This window comes from Heptranchias perlo, unplaced genomic scaffold (genome assembly GCF_035084215.1).
Source record: "Heptranchias perlo isolate sHepPer1 unplaced genomic scaffold, sHepPer1.hap1 HAP1_SCAFFOLD_1147, whole genome shotgun sequence".
Classification (NCBI taxonomy): domain Eukaryota; kingdom Metazoa; phylum Chordata; class Chondrichthyes; order Hexanchiformes; family Hexanchidae; genus Heptranchias; species Heptranchias perlo.
In genome coordinates, this window is record NW_027138371.1 from 27,763 (window position 1) to 53,212 (window position 25,450).

The 25,450-nt window shown below is 47.1% G+C and overlaps 1 long non-coding RNA gene across 1 annotated transcript; it reads left to right on the forward strand.

The window, feature by feature from the left end:
• On the forward strand, nt 1-25,415 carry LOC137307885 (uncharacterized). Its single transcript, XR_010959290.1, has 3 exons — nt 1-69; nt 24,884-25,034; nt 25,249-25,415. It is a non-coding gene; the product is annotated as an uncharacterized lncRNA (long non-coding RNA).
• Nucleotides 25,416-25,450: the final 35 nt, after the last annotated feature.

Below are 25,450 nucleotides of genomic sequence, written 5' to 3' on the forward strand. Positions count from 1 at the left end.
AGATGGGTGTAGATGTCAAAGCTCGGCCCCGGATCAAACAAGACAACACGGTTTCATTCATTCAGCAGGGTAAGGGTCACTTACTGTGTAACTGTACAGAGTCCCTGTTCATTGAGGGTGAGGGTCACTTACTGTGTAACTGTACAGAGTCGCTGTTTATTCAGGGTGAGGGTCACTCACTGTGTAACTGTACAGAGTCCCTGTTTATTCAGGGTGAGGGTCACTTACTGTGTAACTGTACAGAATCGCTGTTTATTCAGGGTGAGGGTCACTCACTGTGTAACTGTACAGAGTCCCTGTTTATTCAGGGTAAGGGTCACTTACTGTGTAACTGTACAGAGTCCCTGTTTATTCAGGGTGAGGGTCACTCACTGTGCAACTGTACAGAGTCCCTGTTTATTCAGGGTGAGGGTCACTCACTGTGTAACTGTACAGAGTCCCTGTTTATTCAGGGTGAGGGTCACTCACTGTGTAACTGTACAGAGTCCCTGTTTATTCAGGGTGAGGGTCACTCACTGTGTAACTGTACAGAGTCCCTGTTTATTCAGGGTGAGGGTCACTCACTGTGTAACTGTACAGAGTCGCTGTTTATTCAGGGTGAGGGTCACTCACTGTGTAACTGTACAGAGTCCCTGTTTATTCAGGGTGAGGGTCACTCACTGTGTAACTGTACAGAGTCCCTGTTTATTCAGGGTGAGGGTCACTCACTGTGTAACTGTACAGAGTCGCTGTTTATTCAGGGTGAGGGTCACTCACTGTGTAACTGTCCAGAGTCCCTGTTTATTCAGGGTGAGGGTCACTCACTGTGTAACTGTACAGAGTCGCTGTTTATTCAGGGTAAGGGTCACTCACTGTGTAACTGTACAGAGTCCCTGTTTATTCAGGGTGAGGGTCACTTACTGTGTAACTGTACAGAGTCCCTGTTTATTCAGGGTGAGGGTCACTTACTGTGTAACTGTACAGAGTCCCTGTTTATTCAGGGTGAGGGTCACTCACTGTGTAACTGTACAGTCCCTGTTTATTCAGGGTGAGGGTCACTTACTGTGTAACTGTACAGAGTCCCTGTTTATTCAGGGTGAGGGTCACTCACTGTGTAACTGTACAGAGTCCCTGTTTATTCAGGGTGAGGGTCACTCACTGTGTAACTGTACAGAGTCACTGTTTATTCAGGATAAGGGTCACTTACTGTGTAACTGTACAGAGTCCCTGTTTATTCAGGGTGAGGGTCACTCACTGTGTAACTGTACAGAGTCGTTGTTTATTCAGGGTAAGGGTCACTCACTGTAACTGTACAGAGTCCCCGTTTATTCAGGGTGAGGGTCACTCACTGTGTAACTGTACAGAGTCCCTGTTTATTCAGGGCGAGGGTCACTTACTGTGTAACTGTACAGAGTCACTGTTTATTCAGGGTGAGGGTCACTTACTGTGTAACTGTACAGAGTCCCTGTTTATTCAGGGTGAGGGTCACTGACTGTAACTGTACAGAGTCGCTGTTTATTCAGGGTGAGGGTCACTCACTGTGTAACTGTACAGAGTCCCTGTTCATTCAGGGTGAGGGTCACTCACTGTGTAACAGTACAGAGTCGCTGTTTATTCAGGGTGAGGATCACTCACTGTAACTGTACAGAGTCACTGTTTATTCAGGGTGAGGGTCACTCACTGTAACTGTACAGAGTCACTGTTTATTCAGGGTAAGGGTCACTTACTGTGTAACTGTACAGAGTCGCTGTTTATTCAGGGTGAGGGTCACTCACTGTGTAACTGTACAGAGTCACTGTTTATTCAGGGTGAGGGTCACTCACTGTAACTGTACAGAGTCACTGTTTATTCAGGGTGAGGGTCACTCACTGTGTAACTGTACAGAGTCCCTGTTCATTCAGGGTGAGGGTCACTCACTTTGTAACTGTACAGAGTCCCTGTTTATTCAGGGTGAGGGTCACTTACTGTGTAACTGTACAGAATCGCTGTTTATTCAGGGTGACGGTCACTCACTGTGTAACTGTACAGAGTCCCTGTTTATTCAGGGTGAGGGTCACTCACTGTGTAACTGTACAGAGTCACTGTTTATTCAGGGTAAGGGTCACTTACTGTGCAACTGTACAGAGTCGCTGTTTATTCAGGGTGAGGGTCACTTACTGTGTAACTGTACAGAATCGCTGTTTATTCAGGGTGAGGGTCACTCACTGTGTAACTGTACAGAGTCGCTGTTTATTCAGGGTGAGGGTCACTCACTGTGTAACTGTACAGAGTCGCTGTTTATTCAGGGTGAGGGTCACTTACTGTGCAACTGTACAGAGTCCCTGTTTATTCAGGGTGAAGGTCACTCACTGTGTAACTGTACAGAGTCACTGTTTATTCAGGGTGAGGATCACTCACTGTGTAACTGTACAGAGTCACTGTTTATTCAGGGTGAGGGTCACTTACTGTGTAACTGTACAGAGTCCCTGTTTATTCAGGGTGAGGGTCACTCACTGTGTAACTGTACAGAGTCCCTGTTTATTCAGGGTGAGGGTCACTCACTGAGTAACTGTACAGAGTCCCTGTTTATTCAGGGTGAGGGTCACTCACTGTGTAACTGTACAGAGTCCCTGTTTATTCAGGGTGAGGGTCACTTACTGTGTAACTGTACAGAGTCCCTGTTTATTCAGGGTGAGGGTCACTTACTGTGTAACTGTACAGAGTCCCTGTTTATTCAGGGTGAGGGTCACTCACTGTAACTGCACAGAGTCCCTGTTTATTCAGGGTGAGGGTCACTCACTGTAACTGTACAGAGTCGCTGTTTATTCAGGGTAAGGGTCACTTACTGTGTAACTGTACAGAGTCCCTGTTTATTCAGGGTGAGGGTCACTTACTGTGTAACTGTACAGAATCGCTGTTTATTCAGGGTGAGGGTCACTCACTGTGTAACTGTACAGAGTCGCTGTTTATTCAGGGTGAGGGTCACTCACTGTGTAACTGTACAGAGTCGCTGTTTATTCAGGGTGAGGGTCACTTACTGTGTAACTGTACAGAGTCGCTGTTTATTCAGGGTGAGGGTCACTCACTGTGTAACTGTACAGAGTCGCTGTTTATTCAGGGTGAGGGTCACTTACTGTGCAACTGTACAGAGTCCCTGTTTATTCAGAGTGAGGGTCACTTACTGTGCAACTGTACAGAGTCCCTGTTTATTCAGGGTGAGGGTCACTTACTGTGCAACTGAACAGAGTCCCTGTTTATTCAGGGTGAAGGTCACTCACTGTGTAACTGTACAGAGTCCCTGTTTATTCAGGGTGAGGGTCACTCACTGTGTAACTGTACAGAGTCCCTGTTTATTCAGGGTGAGGGTCACTTACTGTGTAACTATACAGAATCGCTGTTTATTCAGGGTAAGGGTCACTTACTGTGTAACTGTACAGAGTCACTGTTTATTCAGGGTGAGGATCACTCACTGTGTAACTGTACAGAGTCCCTGTTTATTCAGGGTGAGGGTCACTTACTGTGTAACTATAGAGAATCGCTGTTTATTCAGGGTGAGCGTCACTCACTGTGTAACTGTACAGAGTCCCTGTTTATTCAGGGTGAGGGTCACTCACTGTGTAACTGTACAGAGTCGCTGTTTATTCAGGGTGAGGGTCACTCACTGTGTAACTGTACAGAGTCCCTGTTTATTCAGGGTGAGGGTCACTCACTGTGTAACTGTACAGAGTCCCTGTTTATTCAGGGTGAGGGTCACTCACTGTAACTGTACAGAGTCGCTGTTTATTCAGGGTGAGGGTCACTCACTGTAACTGTACAGAGTCGCTGTTTATTCAGGGTGAGGGTCACTTACTGTGTAACTGTACAGAGTCCCTGTTTATTCAGGGTGAGGGTCACTCACTGTAACTGTACAGAGTCCCTGTTTATTCAGGGTGAGGGTCACTCACTGTGTAACTGTACAGAGTCCCTGTTTATTCAGGGTGCGGGTCACTGACTGTGTAACTGTACAGAGTCGCTGTTTATTCAGGGTGAGGGTCACTCACTGTGTAACTGTACAGAGTCCCTGTTTATTCAGGGGAAGGGTCACTTACTGTGTAACTGTACAGCGTCCCTGTTTATTCAGGGTGAGGGTCACTCACTGTGTAACTGTACAGAGTCCCTGTTTATTCAGAGTGAGGGTCACTCACTGTGTAACTGTACAGAGTCGCTGTTTATTCAGGGTGAGGGTCACTCACTGTGTAACTGTACAGAGTCGCTGTTTATTCAGGGTGAGGGTCACTCACTGTGTAACTGTACAGAGTCGCTGTTTATTCAGGGTGAGGGTCACTTACTGTGCAACTGTACAGAGTCCCTGTTTATTCAGGGTGAAGGTCACTCACTGTGTAACTGTACAGAGTCACTGTTTATTCAGGGTGAGGATCACTCACTGTGTAACTGTACAGAGTCCCTGTTTATTCAGGGTGAGGGTCACTTACTGTGTAACTATACAGAATCGCTGTTTATTCAGGGTAAGGGTCACTTCCTGTGTAACTGTACAGAGTCCCTGTTTATTCAGGGTGAGGATCACTCACTGTGTAACTGTACAGAGTCCCCGTTTATTCAGGGTAAGGGTCACTCACTGTGTAACTGTACAGAGTCCCTGTTTATTCACGGTGAGGGTCACTCACTGTGTAACTGTACAGAGTCGCTGTTTATTCAGGGTGAGGGTCACTCACTGTGTAACTGTACAGAGTCCCTGTTTATTCAGGGTGAGGGTCACTCACTGTGTAACTGTACAGAGTCCCTGTTTATTCAGGGTGAGGGTCACTCATGTGTAACTGTACAGAGTCCCTGTTTATTCAGGGTGAGGGTCACTCACTGTGTAACTGTACAGAGTCGCTGTTTATTCAGGGTGAGGGTCACTCACTGTGTAAATGTACAGAGTCGCTGTTTATTCAGGGTGAGGGTCACGTACTGTGTAACTGTACAGAATCGCTGTTTATTCAGGGTGAGGGTCACTCGCTGTGTAACTGTACAGAGTCGCTGTTTATTCAGGGTGAGGGTCACTCACTGTGTAACTGTACAGAGTCCCTGTTTATTCAGGGTAAGGGTCACTCACTGTGTAACTGTACAGAGTCCCTGTTTATTCAGGGTGAGGGTCACTCACTGTGTAACTGTACAGAGTACCTGTTTATTCAGGGTGAGGGTCACTCACTGTGTAACTGTACAGAGTCCCTGTTTATTCAGGGTGAGGGTCACTCACTGTGTAACTGTACAGAGTCCCTGTTGATTCAGGGTGAGGGTCACTCACTGTGTAACTGTACAGAGTCCCTGTTTATTCAGGGTGAGGTTCACTCACTGTGTAACTGTACAGAGTCGCTGTTTATTCAAGGTGAGGGTCACTTACTGTGCAACTGTACAGAGTCCCTGTTTATTCAGGGTGAAGGTCACTCACTGTGTAACTGTACAGAGTCACTGTTTATTCAGGGTGAGGGTCACTCACTGTGTAACTATACAGAGTCCCTGTTTATTCAGGGTGAAGGTCACTCACTGTGTAACTGTACAGAGTCACTGTTTATTCAGGGTGAGGGTCACTCACTGTGCAACTGTACAGAGTCCCTGTTTATTCAGGGTGAGGGTCACTCACTGTGTAACTGTACAGAGTCCCTGTTTATTCAGGGTGAGGGTCACTTACTGTGTAACTGTACAGAGTCCCTGTTTATTCAGGGTGAGGGTCACTCACTGTGTAACTGTACAGAGTCCCTGTTTATTCAGGGTGAGGGTCACTCACTGTGTAACTGTACAGAGTCCCTGTTTATTCAGGGTGAGGGTCACTCACTGTGTAACTGTACAGAGTCCCTGTTTATTCAGGGTGAGGGTCACTTACTGTGTAACTGTACAGAGTCCCTGTTTATTCAGGGTGAGGGTCACTTACTGTGTAACTGTACAGAGTCCCTGTTTATTCAGGGTGAGGGTCACTCACTGTAACTGCACAGAGTCCCTGTTTATTCAGGGTGAGGGTCACTCACTGTAACTGTACAGAGTCGCTGTTTATTCAGGGTAAGGGTCACTTACTGTGTAACTGTACAGAGTCCCTGTTTATTCAGGGTGAGGGTCACTTACTGTGTAACTGTACAGAATCGCTGTTTATTCAGGGTGAGGGTCACTCACTGTGTAACTGTACAGAGTCGCTGTTTATTCAGGGTGAGGGTCACTCACTGTGTAACTGTACAGAGTCGCTGTTTATTCAGGGTGAGGGTCACTTACTGTGTAACTGTACAGAGTCGCTGTTTATTCAGGGTGAGGGTCACTCACTGTGTAACTGTACAGAGTCCCTGTTTATTCAGGGTGAGGGTCACTCACTGTGTAACTGTACAGAGTCGCTGTTTATTCAGGGTGAGGGTCACTCACTGTGTAACTGTACAGAGTCGCTGTTTATTCAGGGTGAGGGTCACTTACTGTGCAACTGTACAGAGTCCCTGTTTATTCAGAGTGAGGGTCACTTACTGTGCAACTGTACAGAGTCCCTGTTTATTCAGGGTGAGGGTCACTTACTGTGCAACTGAACAGAGTCCCTGTTTATTCAGGGTGAAGGTCACTCACTGTGTAACTGTACAGAGTCCCTGTTTATTCAGGGTGAGGGTCACTCACTGTGTAACTGTACAGAGTCCCTGTTTATTCAGGGTGAGGGTCACTTACTGTGTAACTATACAGAATCGCTGTTTATTCAGGGTAAGGGTCACTTACTGTGTAACTGTACAGAGTCACTGTTTATTCAGGGTGAGGATCACTCACTGTGTAACTGTACAGAGTCCCTGTTTATTCAGGGTGAGGGTCACTTACTGTGTAACTATAGAGAATCGCTGTTTATTCAGGGTGAGCGTCACTCACTGTGTAACTGTACAGAGTCCCTGTTTATTCAGGGTGAGGGTCACTCACTGTGTAACTGTACAGAGTCGCTGTTTATTCAGGGTGAGGGTCACTCACTGTGTAACTGTACAGAGTCCCTGTTTATTCAGGGTGAGGGTCACTCACTGTGTAACTGTACAGAGTCCCTGTTTATTCAGGGTGAGGGTCACTCACTGTAACTGTACAGAGTCGCTGTTTATTCAGGGTGAGGGTCACTCACTGTAACTGTACAGAGTCGCTGTTTATTCAGGGTGAGGGTCACTTACTGTGTAACTGTACAGAGTCCCTGTTTATTCAGGGTGAGGGTCACTCACTGTAACTGTACAGAGTCCCTGTTTATTCAGGGTGAGGGTCACTCACTGTGTAACTGTACAGAGTCCCTGTTTATTCAGGGTGCGGGTCACTGACTGTGTAACTGTACAGAGTCGCTGTTTATTCAGGGTGAGGGTCACTCACTGTGTAACTGTACAGAGTCCCTGTTTATTCAGGGTAAGGGTCACTTACTGTGTAACTGTACAGAGTCCCTGTTTATTCAGGGTGAGGGTCACTCACTGTGTAACTGTACAGAGTCCCTGTTTATTCAGAGTGAGGGTCACTCACTGTGTAACTGTACAGAGTCGCTGTTTATTCAGGGTGAGGGTCACTCACTGTGTAACTGTACAGAGTCGCTGTTTATTCAGGGTGAGGGTCACTCACTGTGTAACTGTACAGAGTCGCTGTTTATTCAGGGTGAGGGTCACTTACTGTGCAACTGTACAGAGTCCCTGTTTATTCAGGGTGAAGGTCACTCACTGTGTAACTGTACAGAGTCACTGTTTATTCAGGGTGAGGATCACTCACTGTGTAACTGTACAGAGTCCCTGTTTATTCAGGGTGAGGGTCACTTACTGTGTAACTATACAGAATCGCTGTTTATTCAGGGTAAGGGTCACTTACTGTGTAACTGTACAGAGTCCCTGTTTATTCAGGGTGAGGATCACTCACTGTGTAACTGTACAGAGTCCCCGTTTATTCAGGGTAAGGGTCACTCACTGTGTAACTGTACAGAGTCGCTGTTTATTCACGGTGAGGGTCACTCACTGTGTAACTGTACAGAGTCGCTGTTTATTCAGGGTGAGGGTCACTCACTGTGTAACTGTACAGAGTCCCTGTTTATTCAGGGTGAGGGTCACTCACTGTGTAACTGTACAGAGTCCCTGTTTATTCAGGGTGAGGGTCACTCATGTGTAACTGTACAGAGTCCCTGTTTATTCAGGGTGAGGGTCACTCACTGTGTAACTGTACAGAGTCGCTGTTTATTCAGGGTGAGGGTCACTCACTGTGTAAATGTACAGAGTCACTGTTTATTCAGGGGAAGGGTCACTTACTGTGCAACTGTACAGAGTCGCTGTTTATTCAGGGTGAGGGTCACTTACTGTGTAACTGTACAGAGTCGCTGTTTATTCAGGGTGAGGGTCACTCACTGTGTAACTGTACAGAGTCGCTGTTTATTCAGGGTGAGGGTCACTTACTGTGTAACTGTACAGAGTCACTGTTTATTCAGGGTAAGGGTCACTTACTGTGCAACTGTACAGAGTCGCTGTTTATTCAGGGTGAGGGTCACTCACTGTGTAACTGTACAGAGTCGCTGTTTATTCAGGGTGAGGGTCACGTACTGTGTAACTGTACAGAATCGCTGTTTATTCAGGGTGAGGGTCACTCGCTGTGTAACTGTACAGAGTCGCTGTTTATTCAGGGTGAGGGTCACTCACTGTGTAACTGTACAGAGTCCCTGTTTATTCAGGGTAAGGGTCACTCACTGTGTAACTGTACAGAGTCCCTGTTTATTCAGGGTGAGGGTCACTCACTGTGTAACTGTACAGAGTACCTGTTTATTCAGGGTGAGGGTCACTCACTGTGTAACTGTACAGAGTCCCTGTTTATTCAGGGTGAGGGTCACTCACTGTGTAACTGTACAGAGTCCCTGTTGATTCAGGGTGAGGGTCACTCACTGTGTAACTGTACAGAGTCCCTGTTTATTCAGGGTGAGGGTCACTCACTGTGTAACTGTACAGAGTCGCTGTTTATTCAAGGTGAGGGTCACTTACTGTGCAACTGTACAGAGTCCCTGTTTATTCAGGGTGAAGGTCACTCACTGTGTAACTGTACAGAGTCACTGTTTATTCAGGGTGAGGGTCACTCACTGTGTAACTATACAGAGTCCCTGTTTATTCAGGGTGAAGGTCACTCACTGTGTAACTGTACAGAGTCACTGTTTATTCAGGGTGAGGGTCACTCACTGTGCAACTGTACAGAGTCCCTGTTTATTCAGGGTGAGGGTCACTCACTGTGTAACTGTACAGAGTCCCTGTTTATTCAGGGTGAAGGTCACTCACTGTGTAACTGTACAGAGTCACTGTTTATTCAGGGTGAGGGTCACTCACTGTGCAACTGTACAGAGTCCCTGTTTATTCAGGGTGAGGGTCACTCACTGTGTCACTGTACAGAGTCCCTGTTTATTCAGGGTGAGGGTCACTCACTGTGTCACTGTACAGAGTCGCTGTTTATTCAGGGTGAGGATCACTCACTGTGTAACTGTACAGAGTCCCTGTTTATTCAGGGTGAGGGTCACTCACTGTGTAACTGTACAGAGTCGCTGTTTATTCAGGGTGAGGGTCACTCACTGTGTAACTGTACAGAGTCGCTGTTTATTCAGGGTGAGGGTCACTTACTGTGTAACTATACAGAATCGCTGTTTATTCAGGGTATGGGTCACTTACTGTGTAACTGTAGAGAGTCCCTGTTTATTCAGGGTGAGGGTCACTCACTGTGTAACTGTACAGAATCGCTGTTTATTCAGGGTGAGGGTCACTCACTGTGTAACTGTCCAGAGTCCCTGTTTATTCAGGGTGAGGGTCACTTACTGTGTTACTATACAGAATCGCTGTTTATTCAGGGTAAGGGTCACTTACTGTGTAACTGTCCAGAGTCCCTGTTTATTCAGGGTGAGGGTCACTCACTGTGTAACTGTACAGAGTCGCTGTTTATTCAGGGTGAGGGTCACTTACTGTGCAACTGTACAGAGTCCCTGTTTATTCAGGGTGAAGGTCACTCACTGTGTAACTGTACAGAGTCCCTGTTTATTCAGGGTGAGGGTCACTCACTGTGTAACTGTACAGAGTCCCTGTTTATTCAGGGTGAGGGTCACTCACTGTGTAACTGTACAGAGTCGCTGTTTATTCAGGGTGAGGGTCACTTACTGTGTAACTGTACAGAGTCCCTGTTTATTCAGGGTGAGGGTCACTTACTGTGCAACTGTACAGAGTCCCTGTTTATTCAGCGTGAGGGTCACTCACTGTGTAACTGTAGAGAGTCGCTGTTTATTCAGGGTAAGGGTCACTTACTGTGTAACTGTACAGAGTCCCTGTTTATTCAGGGTGAGGGTCACTTACTGTGCAACTGTACAGAGTCCCTGTTTATTCAGGGTGAGGGTCACTCACTGTGTAACTATACAGAATCGCTGTTTATTCAGGGTGAGGGTCACTCACTGTGTAACTGTACAGAGTCTCTGTTTATTCAGGGTGAGGATCACTCACTGTGTAACTGTACAGAGTCCCTGTTTATTCAGGGTGAGGGTCACTCACTGTGTAACTGTACAGAGTCGCTGTTTATTCAGGGTGAGGGTCACTCACTGTGTAACTGTACAGAGTCGCTGTTTATTCAGGGTGAGGGTCACTCACTGTAACTGTACAGAGTCCCTGTTTATTCAGGGTGAGGGTCACTCACTGTGTAACTGTACAGAGTCCCTGTTTATTCAGGGTGAGGGTCACTCACTGTAACTGTACAGAGTCCCTGTTTATTCAGGGTGAGGGTCACTCACTGTAACTGCACAGAGTCCCTATTTATTCAGGGTGAAGGTCACTTACTGTGTAACTGTACAGAATCGCTGTTTATTCAGGGTGAGGGTCACTCACTGTGTAACTGTACAGAGTCCCTGTTTATTCAGGGTGAGGGTCACTTACTGTGTAACTATACAGAATCGCTGTTTATTCAGGGTGAGGGTCACTCACTGTGTAACTGTACAGAGTCGCTGTTTATTCAGGGTGAGGGTCACTCACTGTGTAACTGTACAGAGTCACTGTTTATTCAGGGTGAGGGTCACTCACTGTGCAACTGTACAGAGTCCCTGTTTATTCAGGGTGAGGGTCACTCACTGTGTAACTGTACAGAATCGCTGTTTATTCAGGGTGAGGGTCACTTACTGTGTAACTGTACAGAGTCTCTGTTTATTCAGGGTGAGGATCACTCACTGTGTAACTGTACAGAGTCCCTGTTTATTCAGGGTGAGGGTCACTCACTGTGTAACTGTACAGAGTCGCTGTTTATTCAGGGTGAGGGTCACTCACTGTGTAACTGTACAGAGTCGCTGTTTATTCAGGGTGAGGGTCACTCACTGTAACTGTACAGAGTCCCTGTTTATTCAGGGTGAGGGTCACTCACTGTGTAACTGTACAGAGTCCCTGTTTATTCAGGGTGAGGGTCACTCACTGTAACTGTACAGAGTCCCTGTTTATTCAGGGTGAGGGTCACTCACTGTAACTGCACAGAGTCCCTATTTATTCAGGGTGAAGGTCACTTACTGTGTAACTGTACAGAATCGCTGTTTATTCAGGGTGAGGGTCACTCACTGTGTAACTGTACAGAGTCCCTGTTTATTCAGGGTGAGGGTCACTTACTGTGTAACTATACAGAATCGCTGTTTATTCAGGGTGAGGGTCACTCACTGTGTAACTGTACAGAGTCGCTGTTTATTCAGGGTGAGGGTCACTCACTGTGTAACTGTACAGAGTCACTGTTTATTCAGGGTGAGGGTCACTCACTGTGTAACTGTACAGAGTCCCTGTTTATTCAGGGTGAGGGTCACTCACTGTGTAACTGTACAGAGTCGCTGTTTATTCAGGGTGAGGGTCACTCACTGTAACTGTACAGAGTCCCTGTTTATTCAGGGTGAGGGTCACTCACTGTGTAACTGTACAGAGTCGCTGTTTATTCAGGGTGAGGGTCACTCACTGTGTAACTGTACAGAGTCCCTGTTTATTCAGGGTGAGGGTCACTCACTGTGTAACTGTACAGAGTCCCTGTTTATTCAGGGTGAGGGTCACTCACTGTGTAACTGTGCAGAGTCGCTGTTTATTCAGGGTGAGGGTCACTCACTGTGTAACTGTACAGAGTCCCTGTTTATTCAGGGTGAGGGTCACTCACTGTGTAACTGTACAGAGTCCCTGTTTATTCAGGGTGAGGGTCACTCACTGTAACTGTACAGAGTCCCTGTTTATTCAGGGTGAGGGTCACTCACTGTAACTGTACAGAGTCGCTGTTTATTCAGGGTGAGGGTCACTTACTGTGTAACTGTACAGAGTCCCTGTTTATTCAGGGCGAGGGTCACTCACTGTGTAACTGTACAGAGTCCCTGTTTATTCAGGGTGAGGGTCACTCACTGTAACTGTACAGAGTCACTGTTTATTCAGGGTGAGGGTCACTCACTGTGTAACTGTACAGAGTCCCTGTTTATTCAGGGTGAGGGTCACTCACTGTAACTGTACAGAGTCCCTGTTTATTCAGGGTGAGGGTCACTCACTGTAACTGTACAGAGTCCCTGTTTATTCAGGGTGAGGGTCACTCACTGTAACTGTACAGAGTCCCTGTTTATTCAGGGTGAGGGTCACGTACTGTGTAACTGTGCAGAGTCCCTGTTTATTCAGGGTGAGGGTCACTCACTGTGTAACTGTACAGAGTCCCTGTTTATTCAGGGTAAGGGTCACTTACTGTGTAACTGTACAGAGTCCCTGTTTATTCAGGGTGAGGGTCACTCACTGTGTAACTGCACAGAGTCCCTGTTTATTCAGGGTGAGGGTCACTCACTGTGTAACTGTACAGAGTCGCTGTTTATTCAGGGTGAGGGTCACTCACTGTGTAACTGTGCAGAGTCCCTGTTTATTCAGGGTGAAGGTCACTCACTGTGCAACTGTACAGAGTCACTGTTTATTCAGGGTGAGGGTCACTTACTGTGCAACTGTACAGAGTCCCTGTTTATTCAGGGTGAGGGTCACTTACTGTGCAACTGTACAGAGTCCCTGTTTATTCAGGGTAAGGGTCACTCACTGTGTAACTGTACAGAGTCCCTGTTTATTCAGGGTGAGGGTCACTCACTGTGTAACTGTACAGAGTCGCTGTTTATTCAGGGTAAGGGTCACTTACTGTGTAACTGTACAGAGTCCCTGTTTATTCAGGGTGAGGGTCACTTACTGTGCAACTGTACAGAGTCGCTGTTTATTCAGGGTGAAGGTCACTCACTGTGTAACTGTACAGAGTCCCTGTTTATTCAGGGTGAGGGTCACTCACTGTGTAACTGTACAGAGTCGCTGTTTATTCAGGGTAAGGGTCACTTACTGTGTAACTGTACAGAGTCCCTGTTTATTCAGGGTGAGGGTCACTTACTGTGCAACTGTACAGAGTCCCTGTTTATTCAGGGTGAGGGTCACTTACTGTGTAACTGTACAGAGTCGCTGTTTATTCAGGGTAAGGGTCACTTACTGTGTAACTGTACAGAGTCCCTGTTTATTCAGGGTGAGGGTCACTTACTGTGCAACTGTACAGAGTCCCTGTTTATTCAGGGTGAGGGTCACTCACTGTGTAACTGTACAGAGTCCCTGTTTATTCAGGGTGAGGGTCACTCACTGTGTAACTGTACAGAGTCCCTGTTTATTCAGGGTAAGGGTCACTTACTGTGTAACTGTACAGAGTCCCTGTTTATTCAGGGTGAGGGTCACTCACTGTGTAACTGCACAGAGTCCCTGTTTATTCAGGGTGAGGGTCACTCACTGTGTAACTGTACAGAGTCGCTGTTTATTCAGGGTGAGGGTCACTCACTGTGTAAATGTGCAGAGTCCCTGTTTATTCAGGGTGAGGGTCACTCACTGTGGAACTGCACAGAGTCCCTGTTTATTCAGGGTGAAGGTCACTCACTGTGTAACTGTACAGAGTCCCTGTTTATTCAGGGTGAGGGTCACTTACTGTGTAACTATACAGAATCGCTGTTTATTCAGGGTAAGGGTCACTTACTGTGTAACTGTACAGTATCACTGTTTATTCAGGGTGAGGATCACTCACTGTGTAACTGTACAGAGTCCCTGTTTATTCAGGGTGAGGGTCACTTACTGTGTAACTATACAGAATCACTGTTTATTCAGGGTAAGGGTCACTTACTGTGTAACTGTACAGAGTCCCTGTTTATTCAGGGTGAGGGTCACTCACTGTAACTGTACAGAGTCCCTGTTTATTCAGGGTGAAGGTCACTTACTGTGTAACTGTACAGAGTCCCTGTTTATTCAGGGTGAGGGTCACTTACTGTGTAACTGTACAGAATCGCTGTTTATTCAGTGTGAGGGTCACTCACTGTGTAACTGTACAGAGTCGCTGTTTATTCAGGGTGAGGGTCACTTACTGTGCAACTGTACAGAGTCCCTGTTTATTCAGGGTGAAGGTCACTCACTGTGTAACTGTACAGAGTCCCTGTTTATTCAGGGTGAGGGTCACTCACTGTGTAACTGTACAGAGTCGCTGTTTATTCAGGGTGAGGGTCACTCACTGTGTAACTGTACAGAGTCGCTGTTTATTCAGGGTGAGGGTCACTCACTGTGTAACTGTACAGAGTCGCTGTTTATTCAGGGTGAGGGTCACTTACTGTGCAACTGTACAGAGTCCCTGTTTATTCAGGGTGAAGGTCACTCACTGTGTAACTGTACAGAGTCCCTGTTTATTCAGGGTGAGGGTCACTCACTGTGTAACTGTACAGAGTCGCTGTTTATTCAGGGTGAGGGTCACTCACTGTGTAACTGTACAGAGTCGCTGTTTATTCAGGGTGAGGGTCACTGACTGTGTAACTGTACAGAGTCCCTGTTTATTCAGGGTGAAGGTCACTCACTGTGTAACTGTACAGAGTCCCTGTTTATTCAGGGTGAGGGTCACTCACTGTGTAACTGTACAGAGTCGCTGTTTATTCAGGGTAAGGGTCACTTACTGTGTAACTGTACAGAGTCCCCGTTTATTCAGGGTGAGGGTCACTCACTGTGTAACTGTACAGAGTCCCTGTTTATTCAGGGTAAGGGTCACTCACTGTGTAACTGTACAGAGTCCCTGTTTATTCAGGGTGAGGGTCACTTACTGTGTAACTGTACAAAGTCGCTGTTTATTCAGGGTAAGGGTCACTCACTGTGTAACTGTACAGAGTCCCTGTTTATTCAGGGTGAGGGTCACTCACTGTAACTGTACAGAGTCCCTGTTTATTCAGGGTGAGGGTCACTTACTGTGTAACTGTACAGAGTCGCTGTTTATTCAGGGTAAGGGTCACTTACTGTGTAACTGTACAGAGTCCCTGTTTATTCAGGGTGAGGGTCACTTACTGTGCAACTGTACAGAGTCCCTGTTTATTCAGGGTGAGGGTCACTCACTGTGTAACTGTACAGAGTCCCTGTTTATTCATGGTGAGGGTCACTTACTGTGTAACTATACAGAATCGCTGTTTATTCAGCGTAAGGGTCACTTACTGTGTAACTGTACAGAGTCACTGTTTATTCAGGGTGAGGATCACTCACTGTGTAACTGTACAGAGTCCCTGTTTATTCAGGGTGAGGGTCACTTACTGTGTAACTATACAGAATCGCTGTTTATTCAGGGTGAGGGTCACTCACTGTGTCACTGTACAGAGTCGCTGTTTATTCAGGGTGAGGTTCACTCACTGTGTAACTGTACAGAGTCCCTGTTTATTCAGGGTGAGGGTCACTCACTGTAACTGTACAGAGTCCCTGTTTATTCAGGGTGAGGGTCACTCACTGTAACTGTACAGAGTCGCTGTTTATTCAGGGTGAGGATCATTACTGTGTAACTGTACAGAGTCCCTGTTTATTCAGGGTGAGGGTCACTCACTGTAACTGTACAGAGTCCCTGTTTATTCAGGGTGAGGGTCACTCACTGTGTAACTGTACAGAGTCGCTGTTTATTCAGGGCGAGGGTCACTTACTGTGTAACTGTACAGAGTCCCTGTTTATTCAGGGTGAGGTTCACTCACTGTGTAACTGTACAGAGTCCCTGTTTATTCAGGGTGAGGGTCACTCACTGTGTAACTGTACAGAGTCCCTGTTTATTCAGGGTGAGGGTCACTCACTGTGTAACTGCACAGAGTCCCTGTTTATTCAGGGTGAGGGTCACTCACTGTGTAACTGTACAGAGTCGCTGTTTATTCAGGGTGAGGGTCACTCACTGTGTAACTGTACAGAGTCCCTGTTTATTCAGGGTGAGGGTCACTTACTGTGTAACTGTACAGAGTCCCTGTTTATTCAGGGTGAGGGTCACTCACTGTGTAACTGTACAGAGTCCCTGTTTATTCAGGGTAAGGGTCACTTACTGTGTAACTGTACAGAGTCCCTGTTTATTCAGGGTGAGGGTCACTCACTGTGTAACTGCACAGAGTCCCTGTTTATTCAGGGTGAGGGTCACTCACTGTGTAACTGTACAGAGTCGCTGTTTATTCAGGGTGAGGGTCACTCACTGTGTAACTGTACAGAGTCGCTGTTTATTCAGGGTGAGGGTCACTCACTGTGTAAATGTGCAGAGTCCCTGTTTATTCAGGGTGAGGGTCACTCACTGTGTAACTGCACAGAGTCCCTGTTTATTCAGGGTGAAGGTCACTCACTGTGTAACTGTACAGAGTCCCTGTTTATTCAGGGTGAGGGTCACTTACTGTGTAACTATACAGAATCGCTGTTTATTCAGGGTAAGGGTCACTTACTGTGTAACTGTACAGTATCACTGTTTATTCAGGGTGAGGATCACTCACTGTGTAACTGTACAGAGTCCCTGTTTATTCAGGGTGAGGGTCACTTACTGTGTAACTATACAGAATCACTGTTTATTCAGGGTAAGGGTCACTTACTGTGTAACTGTACAGAGTCCCTGTTTATTCAGGGTGAGGGTCACTTACTGTGTAACTGTACAGAGTCGCTGTTTATTCAGTGTGAGGGTCACTCACTGTGTAACTGTACAGAGTCGCTGTTTATTCAGGGTGAGGGTCACTTACTGTGCAACTGTACAGAGTCCCTGTTTATTCAGGGTGAAGGTCACTCACTGTGTAACTGTACAGAGTCCCTGTTTATTCAGGGTGAGGGTCACTCACTGTGTAACTGTACAGAGTCGCTGTTTATTCAGGGTGAGGGTCACTCACTGTGTAACTGTACAGAGTCGCTGTTTATTCAGGGTGAGGGTCACTCACTGTGTAACTGTACAGAGTCGCTGTTTATTCAGGGTGAGGGTCACTTACTGTGCAACTGTACAGAGTCCCTGTTTATTCAGGGTGAAGGTCACTCACTGTGTAACTGTACAGAGTCCCTGTTTATTCAGGGTGAGGGTCACTCACTGTGTAACTGTACAGAGTCCCCGTTTATTCAGGGTAAGGGTCACTCACTGTGTAACTGTACAGAGTCCCTGTTTATTCAGGGTGAGGGTCACTCACTGTAACTGTACAGAGTCCCTGTTTATTCAGGGTGAGGGTCACTTACTGTGTAACTGTACAAAGTCGCTGTTTATTCAGGGTAAGGGTCACTCACTGTGTAACTGTACAGAGTCCCTGTTTATTCAGGGTGAGGGTCACTCACTGTAACTGTACAGAGTCCCTGTTTATTCAGGGTGAGGGTCACTTACTGTGTAACTGTACAGAGTCGCTGTTTATTCAGGGTAAGGGTCACTTACTGTGTAACTGTACAGAGTCCCTGTTTATTCAGGGTGAGGGTCACTTACTGTGCAACTGTACAGAGTCCCTGTTTATTCAGGGTGAAGGTCACTGACTGTTTAACTGTACAGAGTCCCTGTTTATTCAGGGTGAGGGTCACTCACTGTGTAACTGTACAGAGTCCCTGTTTATTCATGGTGAGGGTCACTTACTGTGTAACTATACAGAATCGCTGTTTATTCAGCGTAAGGGTCACTTACTGTGTAACTGTACAGAGTCACTGTTTATTCAGGGTGAGGATCACTCACTGTGTAACTGTACAGAGTCCCTGTTTATTCAGGGTGAGGGTCACTTACTGTGTAACTATACAGAATCGCTGTTTATTCAGGGTGAGGGTCACTCACTGTGTCACTGTACAGAGTCGCTGTTTATTCAGGGTGAGGTTCACTCACTGTGTAACTGTACAGAGTCCCTGTTTATTCAGGGTGAGGGTCACTCACTGTAACTGTACAGAGTCCCTGTTTATTCAGGGTGAGGGTCACTCACTGTAACTGTACAGAGTCGCTGTTTATTCAGGGTGAGGATCACTTACTGTGTAACTGTACAGAGTCCCTGTTTATTCAGGGTGAGGGTCACTCACTGTAACTGTACAGAGTCCCTGTTTATTCAGGGTGAGGGTCACTCACTGTGTAACTGTACAGAGTCGCTGTTTATTCAGGGCGAGGGTCACTTACTGTGTAACTGTACAGAGTCCCTGTTTATTCAGGGTGAGGTTCACTCACTGTGTAACTGTACAGAGTCCCTGTTTATTCAGGATGAGGGTCACTCACTGTGTAACTGTACAGAGTCCCTGTTTATTCAGGGTGAGGGTCACTCACTGTGTAACTGCACAGAGTCCCTGTTTATTCGGGGTGAGGGTCACTCACTGTGTAACTGTACAGAGTCGCTGTTTATTCAGGGTGAGGGTCACTCACTGTGTAACTGTACAGAGTCCCTGTTTATTCAGGGTGAGGGTCACTTACTGTGTAACTGTACAGAGTCCCTGTTTATTCAGGGTGAGGGTCACTCACTGTGTAACTGTACAGAGTCCCTGTTTATTCAGGGTAAGGGTCACTTACTGTGTAACTGTACAGAGTCCCTGTTTATTCAGGGTGAGGGTCACTCACTGTGTAACTGCACAGAGTCCCTGTTTATTCAGGGTGAGGGTCACTCACTGTGTAACTGTACAGAGTCGCTGTTTATTCAGGGTGAGGGTCACTCACTGTGTAAATGTGCAGAGTCCCTGTTTATTCAGGGTGAGGGTCACTCACTGTGTAACTGCACAGAGTCCCTGTTTATTCAGGGTGAAGGTCACTCACTGTGTAACTGTACAGAGTCCCTGTTTATTCAGGGTGAGGGTCACTTACTGTGTAACTATACAGAATCGCTGTTTATTCAGGGTAAGGGTCACTTACTGTGTAACTGTACAGTATCACTGTTTATTCAGGGTGAGGATCACTCACTGTGTAACTGTACAGAGTCCCTGTTTATTCAGGGTGAGGGTCACTTACTGTGTAACTATACAGAATCACTGTTTATTCAGGGTAAGGGTCACTTACTGTGTAACTGTACAGAGTCCCTGTTTATTCAGGGTGAGGGTCACTCACTGTAACTGTACAGAGTCCCTGTTTATTCAGGGTGAAGGTCACTTTCTGTGTAACTGTACAGAGTCCCTGTTTATTCAGGGTGAGGGTCACTTACTGTGTAACTGTACAGAGTCGCTGTTTATTCAGTGTGAGGGTCACTCACTGTGTAACTGTACAGAGTCGCTGTTTATTCAGGGTGAGGGTCACTTACTGTGCAACTGTACAGAGTCCCTGTTTATTCAGGGTGAAGGTCACTCACTGTGTAACTGTACAGAGTCCCTGTTTATTCAGGGTGAGGGTCACTCACTGTGTAACTGTACAGAGTCGCTGTTTATTCAGGGTGAGGGTCACTCACTGTGTAACTGTACAGAGTCGCTGTTTATTCAGGGTGAGGGTCACTCACTGTGTAACTGTACAGAGTCGCTGTTTATTCAGGGTGAGGGTCACTTACTGTGCAACTGTACAGAGTCCCTGTTTATTCAGGGTGAAGGTCACTCACTGTGTAACTGTACAGAGTCCCTGTTTATTCAGGGTGAGGGTCACTCACTGTGTAACTGTACAGAGTCGCTGTTTATTCAGGGTGAGGGTCACTCACTGTGTAACTGTACAGAGTCGCTGTTTATTCAGGGTGAGGGTCACTGACTGTGTAACTGTACAGAGACCCTGTTTATTCAGGGTGAAGGTCACTCACTGTGTAACTGTACAGAGTCCCTGTTTATTCAGGGTGAGGGTCACTCACTGTGTAACTGTACAGAGTCGCTGTTTATTCAGGGTAAGGGTCACTTACTGTGTAACTGTACAGAGTCCCCGTTTATTCAGGGTGAGGGTCACTCACTGTGTAACTGTACAGAGTCCCTGTTTATTCAGGGTAAGGGTCACTCACTGTGTAACTGTACAGAGTCCCTGTTTATTCAGGGTGAGGGTCACTCACTGTAACTGTACAGAGTCCCTGTTTATTCAGGGTGAGGGTCACTTACTGTGTAACTGTACAAAGTCGCTGTTTATTCAGGGTAAGGGTCACTCACTGTGTAACTGTACAGAGTCCCTGTTTATTCAGGGTGAGGGTCACTCACTGTAACTGTACAGAGTCCCTGTTTATTCAGGGTGAGGGTCACTTACTGTGTAACTGTACAGAGTCGCTGTTTATTCAGGGTAAGGGTCACTTACTGTGTAACTGTACAGAGTCCCTGTTTATTCAGGGTGAGGGTCACTTACTGTGCAACTGTACAGAGTCCCTGTTTATTCAGGGTGAAGGTCACTGACTGTTTAACTGTGCAGAGTCCCTGTTTATTCAGGGTGAGGGTCACTCACTGTGTAACTGTACAGAGTCCCTGTTTATTCATGGTGAGGGTCACTTACTGTGTAACTATACAGAATCGCTGTTTATTCAGCGTAAGGGTCACTTACTGTGTAACTGTACAGAGTCACTGTTTATTCAGGGTGAGGATCACTCACTGTGTAACTGTACAGAGTCCCTGTTTATTCAGGGTGAGGGTCACTCACTGTAACTGTACAGAGTCCCTGTTTATTCAGGGTGAGGGTCACTCACTGTAACTGTACAGAGTCGCTGTTTATTCAGGGTGAGGATCACTTACTGTGTAACTGTACAGAGTCCCTGTTTATTCAGGGTGAGGGTCACTCACTGTAACTGTACAGAGTCCCTGTTTATTCAGGGTGAGGGTCACTCACTGTGTAACTGTACAGAGTCGCTGTTTATTCAGGGCGAGGGTCACTTACTGTGTAACTGTACAGAGTCCCTGTTTATTCAGGGTGAGGTTCACTCACTGTGTAACTGTACAGAGTCCCTGTTTATTCAGGGTGAGGGTCACTCACTGTGTAACTGTACAGAGTCCCTGTTTATTCAGGGTGAGGGTCACTCACTGTGTAACTGCACAGAGTCCCTGTTTATTCAGGGTGAGGGTCACTCACTGTGTAACTGTACAGAGTCGCTGTTTATTCAGGGTGAGGGTCACTCACTGTGTAACTGTACAGAGTCGCTGTTTATTCAGGGTGAGGGTCACTCACTGTGTAACTGTACAGAGTCGCTGTTTATTCAGGGTGAGGGTCACTCACTGTGTAACTGTACAGAGTCCCTGTTTATTCAGGGTGAGGGTCACTCACTGTAACTGTACAGAGTCCCTGTTTATTCAGGGTGAGGGTCACTCACTGTGTAACTGTACAGAGTCGCTGTTTATTCAGGGCGAGGGTCACTTACTGTGTAACTGTACAGAGTCCCTGTTTATTCAGGGTGAGGGTCACTTACTGTGTAACTGTACAGAGTCGCTGTTTATTCAGGGCGAGGGTCACTTACTGTGTAACTGTACAGAGTCCCTGTTTATTCAGGGTGAGGTTCACTCACTGTGTAACTGTACAGAGTCCCTGTTTATTCAGGGTGAGGGTCACTCACTGTGTAACTGTACAGAGTCCCTGTTTATTCAGGGTAAGGGTCACTCACTGTGTAACTGCACAGAGTCCCTGTTTATTCAGGGTGAGGGTCACTCACTGTGTAACTGTACAGAGTCGCTGTTTATTCAGGGTGAGGGTCACTCACTGTGTAACTGTACAGAGTCGCTGTTTATTCAGGGTGAGGGTCACTCACTGTGTAACTGTACAGAGTCGCTGTTTATTCAGGGTGAGGGTCACTCACTGTAACTGTACAGAGTCGCTGTTTATTCAGGGTGAGGATCACTTACTGTGTAACTGTACAGAGTCCCTGTTTATTCAGGGTGAGGGTCACTCACTGTAACTGTACAGAGTCCCTGTTTATTCAGGGTGAGGGTCACTCACTGTGTAACTGTACAGAGTCGCTGTTTATTCAGGGCGAGGGTCACTTACTGTGTAACTGTACAGAGTCCCTGTTTATTCAGGGTGAGGTTCACTCACTGTGTAACTGTACAGAGTCCCTGTTTATTCAGGGTGAGGGTCACTCACTGTGTAACTGTACAGAGTCCCTGTTTATTCAGGGTGAGGGTCACTCACTGTGTAACTGCACAGAGTCCCTGTTTATTCAGGGTGAGGGTCACTCACTGTGTAACTGTACAGAGTCGCTGTTTATTCAGGGTGAGGGTCACTCACTGTGTAACTGTACAGAGTCGCTGTTTATTCAGGGTGAGGGTCACTCACTGTGTAACTGTACAGAGTCGCTGTTTATTCAGGGTGAGGGTCACTCACTGTGTAACTGTACAGAGTCCCTGTTTATTCAGGGTGAGGGTCACTCACTGTAACTGTACAGAGTCCCTGTTTATTCAGGGTGAGGGTCACTCACTGTGTAACTGTACAGAGTCGCTGTTTATTCAGGGCGAGGGTCACTTACTGTGTAACTGTACCGAGTCCCTGTTTATTCAGGGTGAGGGTCACTTACTGTGTAACTGTACAGAGTCGCTGTTTATTCAGGGCGAGGGTCACTTACTGTGTAACTGTACAGAGTCCCTGTTTATTCAGGGTGAGGTTCACTCACTGTGTAACTGTACAGAGTCCCTGTTTATTCAGGGTGAGGGTCACTCACTGTGTAACTGTACAGAGTCCCTGTTTATTCAGGGTAAGGGTCACTCACTGTGTAACTGCACAGTGTCCCTGTTTATTCAGGGTGAGGGTCACTCACTGTGTAACTGTACAGAGTCGCTGTTTATTCAGGGTGAGGGTCACTCACTGTGTAACTGTACAGAGTCGCTGTTTATTCAGGGTGAGGGTCACTCACTGTGTAACTGTACAGAGTCGCTGTTTATTCAGGGTGAGGGTCACTCACTGTGTAACTGTACAGAGTCCCTGTTTATTCAGGGTGAGGGTCACTCACTGTAACTGTACAGAGTCCCTGTTTATTCAGGGTGAGGGTCACTCACTGTGTAACTGTACAGAGTCGCTGTTTATTCAGGGCGAGGGTCACTTACTGTGTAACTGTACAGAGTCCCTGTTTATTCAGGGTGAGGTTCACTCACTGTGTAACTGTACAGAGTCCCTGTTTATTCAGGGTGAGGGTCACTCACTGTGTAACTGTACAGAGTCCCTGTTTATTCGGGGTAAGGGTCACTCACTGTGTAACTGCACAGACTCCCTGTTTATTCAGGGTGAGGGTCACTCACTGTGTAACTGTACAGAGTCGCTGTTTATTCAGGGTGAGGGTCACTCACTGTGTAACTGTACAGAGTCCCTGTTTATTCAGGGTGAGGGTCACTTACTGTGTAACTGTACAGAGTCCCTGTTTATTCAGGGTGAGGGTCACTCACTGTAACTGTACAGAGTCCCTGTTTATTCAGGGCGAGGGTCACTCACTGTAACTGTACAGAGTCCCTGTTTATTCAGGGTGAGGGTCACTTACTGTGTAACTGTACAGAGTCGCTGTTTATTCAGGGTGAGGGTCACTCACTGTGTAACTGTACAGAGTCCCTGTTTATTCAGGGTGAGGATCACTCACTGTGTAACTGTACAGAGTCACTGTTTATTCAGGGTGAGGGTCACTCACTGTAACTGTACAGAGTCACTGTTTATTCAGGGTAAGGGTCACTTACTGTGTAACTGTACAGAGTCCCTGTTTATTCAGGGTGAGGGTCACTTACTGTGTAACTGTACAGAGTCCCTGTTTATTCAGGGTGAGGGTCACTTACTGTGTAACTGTACAGAATCGCTGTTTATTCAGGGGAGGGTCACTCACTGTAACTGTACAGAGTCCCTGTTTATTCAGGGTGAGGGTCACTCACTGTGTAACTGTACAGAGTCCCTGTTTATTCAGGGTGAGGGTCACTTACTGTGTAACTGTACAGAGTCCCTGTTTATTCAGGGTGAGGGTCACTCACTGTGTAACTGCACAGAGTCCCTGTTTATTCAGGGTGAGGGTCACTCACTGTGTAACTGTACAGAGTCGCTGTTTATTCAGGGTGAGGGTCACTCACTGTTTAACTGTACAGAGTCGCTGTTTATTCAGGGTGAGGGTCACTCACTGTGTAACTGTACAGAGTCCCTGTTTATTCAGGGTGAGGATCACTCACTGTGTAACTGTACAGAGTCACTGTTTATTCAGGGTGAGGGTCACTCACTGTAACTGTACAGAGTCCCTGTTTATTCAGGGTGAGGGTCACTTACTGTGTAACTGACAGAGTCCCTGTTTATTCAGGGTGAGGGTCACTCACTGTGTAACTGTACAGAGTCACTGTTTATTCAGGGTGAGGGTCACTCACTGTAACTGTACAGAGTCCCTGTTTATTCAGGGTGAGGGTCACTCACTGTGTAACTGTACAGAGTCACTGTTTATTCAGGGTGAGGGTCACTCACTGTAACTGTACAGAGTCGCTGTTTATTCAGGGTGAGGGTCACTTACTGTGTAACTGTACAGTCCCTGTTTATTCAGGGTGAGGGTCACTCACTGTGTAACTGTACAGAGTCCCTGTTTATTCAGGGTGAGGGTCACTCACTGTGTTGGTGTTAAGATTTGGAATACAGATATATACAAACCAACTCAGTTATTCCCCAGTCTGTTCTCGCCTCCGAGATTCTCTGCGGTTTTGCGGGGAGGCCTTGGTCGGAGGTGTGGGGTCTGAGTCCAAACTCTGGTTCAATTCATTCTGACGCTGAGCCCCCTTCTCTCTCTCTCTCTCTCTCTCTCTCTCTCTCTCTCTCTCTCTCTCTCTCCGCCCCCCCCACCTTGTGTTTCGATTCACAGCTGAGCTCGAACGTCCTCATCCTCTTGTGTACGAACATCGTAGGGGTGTGTACTCACTACCCCGCCGAGGGTGTCCAGAGACAGGCCTTCCGGGAGACCCGGGCCTGTATCCAGGCCCGCCTGCATTCCCCAGCGAGAGAACCAGCAGCAGGTGAGACGACGCGCGCCGAAAACCAACGTGCCCCCCCGCGCGGGATCCCGTCCCACCCCTGCCGCACTCACCCGCGGCCCAGGGCCCCGTCTCCGGCCTGCGCTGAGTTGGCTGGGGACAGGGTAAGGAGCCCGAGCCGCGATCGGGGTGTCTTGAGATCTAACCAGGGCCCCCTCTCCTCCTCCTCTCCCCTCCCCTCCCCTCCCCCCTGCAGGAGCGTCTCCTCCTCTCCGTCCTGCCTCGCCACGTCGCCATGGAGATGAAGGCGGACATCAACGCCAAGAAGGAGGACATGATGTTCCACAAGATCTACATCCAGAAACATGACAACGTGAGGTGAGTCTCCGCCTCCATCTCTCTCTCTCCCTCCCTCTCTCTCCCTTTTTCTCTCTCTCTCTCCCCCCCAGTTTCCCTCA